Below are 7,356 nucleotides of genomic sequence, written 5' to 3' on the forward strand. Positions count from 1 at the left end.
GACAGACGAACAAAACAATGCAAGAATAACCATACTCTCTGTTCCTTACTCATTTCTACCTACCTGTTTGACCACTTTGTCTGCTTCAGTCAGGACAGGGTGCTGGGGCTGACTCTGAGCAATCTGAGAAGAGCTCTCTGTGATCTTCTCCCCTACAGTGGCTACATTGTACTCTGTTTGAAATCCAGGTATCGCCTCCGGTAAGTTCCTCGGTCCTTTTTGGGACTTGAAAGGGTAGAATCATTTTGTGACTACATTTCCTTGTCATGCACTGATATGTTCTGGTTTGTGTTCGATTACTGCAGGCGTTCAAGTACTTTCTTTTTGTTCTAGATTGGCAGTGTTTGAGATGGTAGGAACTTGTCATATTCTCAACTCTGAATGCTCTGTAAACATACTATTTTAGCAATTCTTAGAAATCTGAAAGCAGTGTTACCTGTATCATTTTTTGTCTTGGTAGTAGTATTGCAGCTCCAACATCAGCACTTAAATAATGGTTTGTGATGTTACTTGTCCTTGGAGTTAGTATACTCCTGAGAAGTCAAGAGAAATCTTACGTAAGCATTAATTATGTTTCACTTTTGAAAGCAAAGTATGTGTCAAGTACTTTGAAGGCATTTGTTGATACTTTTAAGCACTTTCGTTGATTATTATTATCCTTCAATTAGTTATTACAAGTCCAACATTCTCTACATGATCTCACTCCATATTTAGAATGTGGGAATACAGTTGTTTTAAGGAAATGCCACTGAATAGATAGTAGCTGCACTCTACAAAGATGAATTTGCTAATTAATCAGTCAGGGACACAGCTTATACTTCAGTAGTCTTAGATCATTTAATGATGATTATTGTACTTTATAACTAGCAAAATCCCCATATCCTGTTCATTGCCCCTTTTTCAGTCATGTGGATTGACTTATGCCTGAAGTGGTTAATTCTCACCTTGACATCTCATAGAACAACTGAATCTCTACCAAGGGTGAATGTGTCCTTCCTCTTAATGTCTAAAAGAAAAGGTTAAAATTCATTGAAGCAAAATGCAACAACCCAAAATGTTGGGGAGGTCGTTTCCACAGTTATTTCATATGACAGTGCTTGGAGTGAAACTACATGACCATGGTGAAGAAGTAAAAACACTTTACCCTGTTCCTCCTGACTGATGTCCTTATGCGTGTTTTGCACAGTTGAGCGTTTTGTGTCTTGTCGTCTGTGTAGGCAACAGCCCTCTTCCCTGGGATAGAACTAGATGATATTTAGACACGTTAATTTGACTTCTCCATTGCTCACATTGATATGGATATGATTTTATTGCTCTGTTTTGTGAGCTTCCCAAGAAAACAATAAATCCCTTACTACTTGTTCGAAATGCAGTAGCACAGATCCTAACAAATACAAGAAAGAGAATATCATTCCTGTTTTGAAAAAACTTCACTGGTCACCTGTATTATCGAGGATAAATTTGAAAGTTATTTTACTTGTTTTTACAGCTTTAAGCGACCTAGGACGTCTGTACCTTACTGAATGTCTGTCTTCATATGTTCCTATACGTGACCTGAGATCTGCACATACTGGCCTACTGCAAATACCACATGTGAAATGCAGAAAGAGTGGAGAGGCTGCTTTTTGTTTTTATGCTTCCAAATTATGAAACTCACTTCCACTTTTTATTAGGCAGTCAAGCTCGGTACATTGTTTTAAAAAAACATTTGAAAATGTTGCTTTTAGTTAAAGTGGTTCTTTGTTCTTTCTATTTCTGTTTCTTTTTTTAGTTCTCTTTAATTGTTCTTATTTTATTACGACTTTCCTAATTTTTATTTATTTAATTGACATGTATGTTGCTTTACTGTATTGCTGTATTTTCCTTTACAACTGAAAGTATATCTCTCAATTTTAATATTTTATTTTTACGTTTGGTTTTTAAAGCACCAAAGCACTATTTGTATGAAAGGTGCTCTATAGATAAAGTTTATCATTATTATTTTTAATATTATTATTATACTTTGTTACATTTTTGGTTAGGACAAAGATTCTAGTAGAGGTGGCCTCTTTTACCCCGTTCCAAAAAATTGGTAAACTACCTTCAGAGTACACTGACAATGACCATCTACTGTCTCCTCTAACTGTGTATTGTCATCGTGCATATCTTGTGTATTATTTATTGTAGTTGGTTTTGTCATTCTGTAAAGAAGCCACCTTTCAAGGCACTATATCAAATAATGTTTGTTATTATTATTTACATTTTTCATCGTAAAATCTGGCGAAGAGTCTTAAGAGAAATCAAAGAACACATTGCTCTTACCTTTCCATTCCAAGAAATGCCCTCAGCTCGGATTGCAGAGATTGACCTCTCTGTCTCAAATTCTGAGAAACATAGACTCGATTGAAAAATGACCATTTCCTATGATTCACATAACATCACCAGTCAACATTTGCCACTTGACATTGAAGAATGATGTGAAGACGGGGGTTTGAATTTAATCCTTTCTGTAGGGGGTTTAGACTTCTAAGTCACAAGCTGGGGTTTATGGCAGGAAAGGGGGTTAACTGATAAGGACTGCAGATGCAAGCTAGGAACCCCCCTGGGTGTAATCTTAAACTGACCATTTGTCCAGAACATCGTAAACTGGCCAAATACCATGAACCCCCCTCTTTACCATCAGACCAAGTGACGTCAGAAACGGAGAAGAAAACACTATATAACCCAAAAGATTGTAACAGTACGGCTAACAATACTTCGGTTTTGTTGTTTCTTGCGGGAAACAAGACTTCGGCTTTATTGTTCCTTGCATGCAATAAACTCATTTGTTTTACTTCATCTCGGGATCAAGAACCTTATTTCTTCTGTTACAACAGTCCCCTACAAGTCTGATGTGCCCTACCGCTGAGCAATTTCCATATGAGAATAGCCAGAGTGGAAACCTTCAGCTGGTGCCCTGTGAACTGTGTCACAGGAAGTTTGCTGTAGAGAGGTTGGAGAAACACAGCAAGATCTGCAAGAAGCTTCAGAATTCAAAGAGGAAGGTTTTTGACTCTTTCAAGCACAGGGCCAAGGGAACAGAACTGGAGACATACATCCATAAGAAGAAGGTTAGACCGCCAATCGTGGTAAGGGCTATCCTTAAACTCTTTCCAAGCTTCCCTTGTTTTCTCCTAGAGTCAGACTCAGCTTATAAATCAATGTAAACAATAAATAAGTGTTTTATGAAGTACTCTTCTGAAACACTGCCGCAAAGGCACATTTGCCAGACAGAATAAATGGGTCTTAGTGACTTCTGAATTCTGTTGTAAAAATCTACATGAGATATCAAGCAAATAGCACTCACGGGAAACAAAACCATAACTAAATTGTACTCTCTACCCAATGACATGAAAGGTAGGCCCAGAAAGCTAAGTTATTACTGTATTGATATTTTCTTGCCTTGTGAATGGTTTGCGGCCAGACTGTGTACGCAGTGCTAGTCTGGACTTTTTCTGGAAGCTGTTTCATTGGTTTCATTTCCTGTTCCCAGCTGAGAAAGAACAACTGGAGGCAGAAGCACGAGGATTTCATTCAGAGCATCAAATAGGCCAGGGAGGTGCAGCAGGTGATCACGCAAGGAGGGAAGGTTGTGAACCTGCCCCAGCCCCCCGCGAATCCAAACCCCGACTACGTGCCCTGCCCTCACTGCGGCCGGCGCTTTGCCCCCAGGCCGGCACAGAGGCACATCCCCAAGTGTCAGCACATCAGGAGCCGCCCTCCTCCTCCTCCTCACAGATGAAAACTGATGTGAAGAAGAGTAAAAGAGTCATGATCTTGGCTCACGACTCACGTCCTGCTTTTTCTTTTTAGAAATATATTTAGCACAGTTCATCCGTATGATGATAAAAAAAATGTTACCTTGTTTTAATAAAATGATTTTTTTTTGGTGGACTGGTGTTTGCGTAACTGTGGTTATTTCAGTTTTTTTCCCTTGCGAAAATGTGTGTCGACCGTGAAAATAAATTTCAAGCTGTTCTTATCATTCATACACCTTGACCTCCTAAAAATAATTGTTCAACCTGGAACGTACAATTAGGAGGCAATAGAACAGGTCACATTGGCCTTGGAACCATCAAAAAGTAGTATTCACACATTCTCTGCATCAATTTTCCTTTCAAACAACTGAAAAAGCAAGGTAAAGTGTGATTGATTTTTTTAATGAAAGTTATTTGATTTAATTTATTTAATTTTCATAATATTTGAAATATGTTGGGATTAATGTGACTCAATATTATCTGCAGCTCTTACACTCCAGGCACCTGATAAAGTGGAACGCAGTGTCTTTGCCTTACATGGCGCTCAGCTCTTCCTCAATCCCAGCAGAAGCAGCAGCCTCCGGGTCCTGCCTCATGCACAGCTTAAAATGCAACACCGAGTACTACAACAAACAACAGGGAAAACCATTCACAATCAGACACATCCGTTGATTGCTGGCTCTCAGTAAAGGGACATTGCTGTGGTCCACGCATGAATCTGTTTTCTAAGTGCCTTATCCAATACAGTGTTGAGGCCAGTTTTCCCAGAAGCCATCTAAAGGGGAACACACAATAACTTGTAAAACCTCCAATTTACATCACAAAATAGACTACATTTCAAGGTTAAAGAATTACCATGTTCTGCGATTCAGAACGAGGCAGCAAAACTTCCTGTAATCTGATGTGGCCCTGTGACATTGTAAAGGAGCAGGCTTGTGAATACATCTCGTTTAATCCAATGGAAATATTGCTCTCAACTTTTTTACATTTTTGCCAATAAATAATATTACATTGTTAACTCTGCATAAAGAACTTTGGAATGGAACGTTTTTTGCAGTGAAATGTTTGCTGCATAACCTATACCTTTTCTCTCCTACATCACATTGCATTAGTCATTACAGTGATTAGTGAGCAGGAAGGGCTGCATCACATCGCAATTTGTGTGGAACTTGAATGCGAATTTGTTACAACATGGCGTAACTTACAGTACTTTCACAAAATTCATGATTTTGTGCTCAATTTTGAGTTTATAAAGTTTTTCTATAATGTCAATGATTTTATTTTGTGACTGAAATTAAATACTTTTGTGTCTGCAAAATTGGGACTGTAGTTCCACCTTAACCTACTAGTACTGTATGTCTTTGGACTGTGGGAAGAAACTGGAGCACCTGGAAGAAATCCACACAAATGAAGGGAGAACATACAATTCCATCCAGACTGCACCCCAGGAATTGAACCCAGGACCCCAGCTCTGTGAACCACGGTGCCACCTCATTGCTATAGTCACTATAATTAATGTCAAAACTCATTTGCAAATGAGCCGCCTGGGATCCAAAAGGATCAAGACAAGGATCCAAACAAAGCACTATCCCAAAGCTTGGCTTTGTACAGTATATCATACAGGGCTTGATGCAGAAGGCAGATAATCTAAGTCCATGCAATAATTGCTAAGGGAAAGTGACTTTGTGTTTTTGGAGGGAAGTCACTCAACATGGAGCTGTGTTAGTGAAATGATTGTTCTGATGTACGGCTGATGTCCAAACACTGAAAACATGATTGTGTATGCAATCGCACTCCTGAGCTCCATTGGGTATGGTTAAAATAACTTTTTATAGTTCATCACATTCAAAGTGTGTGTACCTGATGAAAGTGTAACGCATTTGGAGGAGTTATTCAGGATTTTCTTTCATTCAACTATTTCAAGACCCATTATTTTCAGATGTTGTAGTATACGTGAATAATGAAAGGCCTTCATATTACACAATGAAGGAATGACTTCGCAGGTGTGAAGAATAAAAGATTAATTCATCTCACTTTGGGGAGTTTCACAATGGCCCTCCTTAAAGAAATGTGGGTTTGATTAAAGGAGTGAAGAAAAAGCACTGAATAATATTTGCTTCTGTAAACGTAATCATCTCAAAATATGGTTGAAGAAATTGAAGAAGGTTAAACATAATCCAAAACGTATAAGGTCAATTTAAGTACAACCAGAATTCTAGTGTTTATGCAATGCATCTGTGGGTTGATATGAAACTTAAACTAAACGAGGTTATCGAGAGCATATTCAGAGTACGGCTGTGGCGAGTTGTACTGTGAACTGCGAGGACCGTATCTTATCCTGAACTGGCTGTGCGAATACCGTCCTCTGCTGGCAGAAGGAATAGATTACAACGGCACTGTATTGGCGATTAGTCCTATTGCTAGAATATTGAAACAACAAGGAGTCCGCGGAGTCAAGCAATGCTGAATGAACAAGTACCTGAAATTCAATAGGATTTTGTGTATTGATTACAAATAGGTGTGAAATTCTCATGTACAGTGGTATTCATGGATTCCTTACACAAGCAGCCGTTGTTATGATACTTTCGTAATCTGAATATAAATCTGTTATCTACTTGAAACTGTAATTATTGAATAGATTAATGTCTTTGAAATGCTTCATTAACTGGGCAGTTTCCATGTTTGGAAATGTTTTTATTTTGATTGCTGATTGCTAGATACTGTATGTTTAATAGGCATGCTGTTAATATTTTCTACAAGAGCCAAATAAGACAGTTATGCTGTAGTAAGTTCTATATACGTTATATAACATAAGTTATATTTTGTTCTGAGGTCAATTTGAATCTCATACTAAATAACTGGTGTCCTTTTATCTGAGAAACACTACCTGATTGATCACCTGATGCCTAGAAATTAGCATGCACAGTAGCCCAGCGTTTAGCATTGCTAGCTCACAGTGCTGAGGCCCTGGGTACACTTCTGGACCTGGGGTGCTATCTGTATGGAGCTTGTATGTTCTCCCCATGTTTGCATGAGTTTGCTTTGGGTGCTCCGGCTTCCTCCCACAGTTCAAAGAACTACTGGTAGGTTAATTGGCTTCTGGGATAATTGGTGAGTGTCTGTGTCTTCCCTGCATTGGACTACCATCCAGTCCCAGGTATCTCCTGCTTATTACTTTCTGAGGCTCTGGCTCCCCCGTGCCCCGCGACCCCCTGACCCCCTGACCCTGAATTGGATGAAGCGGTTAGAAAATGGGTGGTTTCTGTTATGCTCTGGTCATGCTCTGCCATAGCAACAACTTGTAAAAAATGCAGATGCTAGGATTTAACTCAAAGAAGGAGCTCAGATCACTGTGTTGGCATCACTGTACAGGTGTCCGGTGTGTTTTAGAACATATGTTAAAATCTTATTTACTAACTTCTAGACTTTTTACCCCCCATATCAGTCTGCAGGTGCACAGTGGTCTGTGGACACCCTCCTTGCTCTGTCGTAAAACAGGAAATAAAAAGCAACTGGTTTTGACTTTAATGCACTGAGACTGTGGAACTCACAGAACTCTCTTGTCAGAAAGGCAGCTTCT

This window comes from Lepisosteus oculatus, unplaced genomic scaffold (assembly GCF_040954835.1).
Source record: "Lepisosteus oculatus isolate fLepOcu1 unplaced genomic scaffold, fLepOcu1.hap2 HAP2_SCAFFOLD_69, whole genome shotgun sequence".
NCBI lineage: Eukaryota > Metazoa > Chordata > Actinopteri > Semionotiformes > Lepisosteidae > Lepisosteus > Lepisosteus oculatus.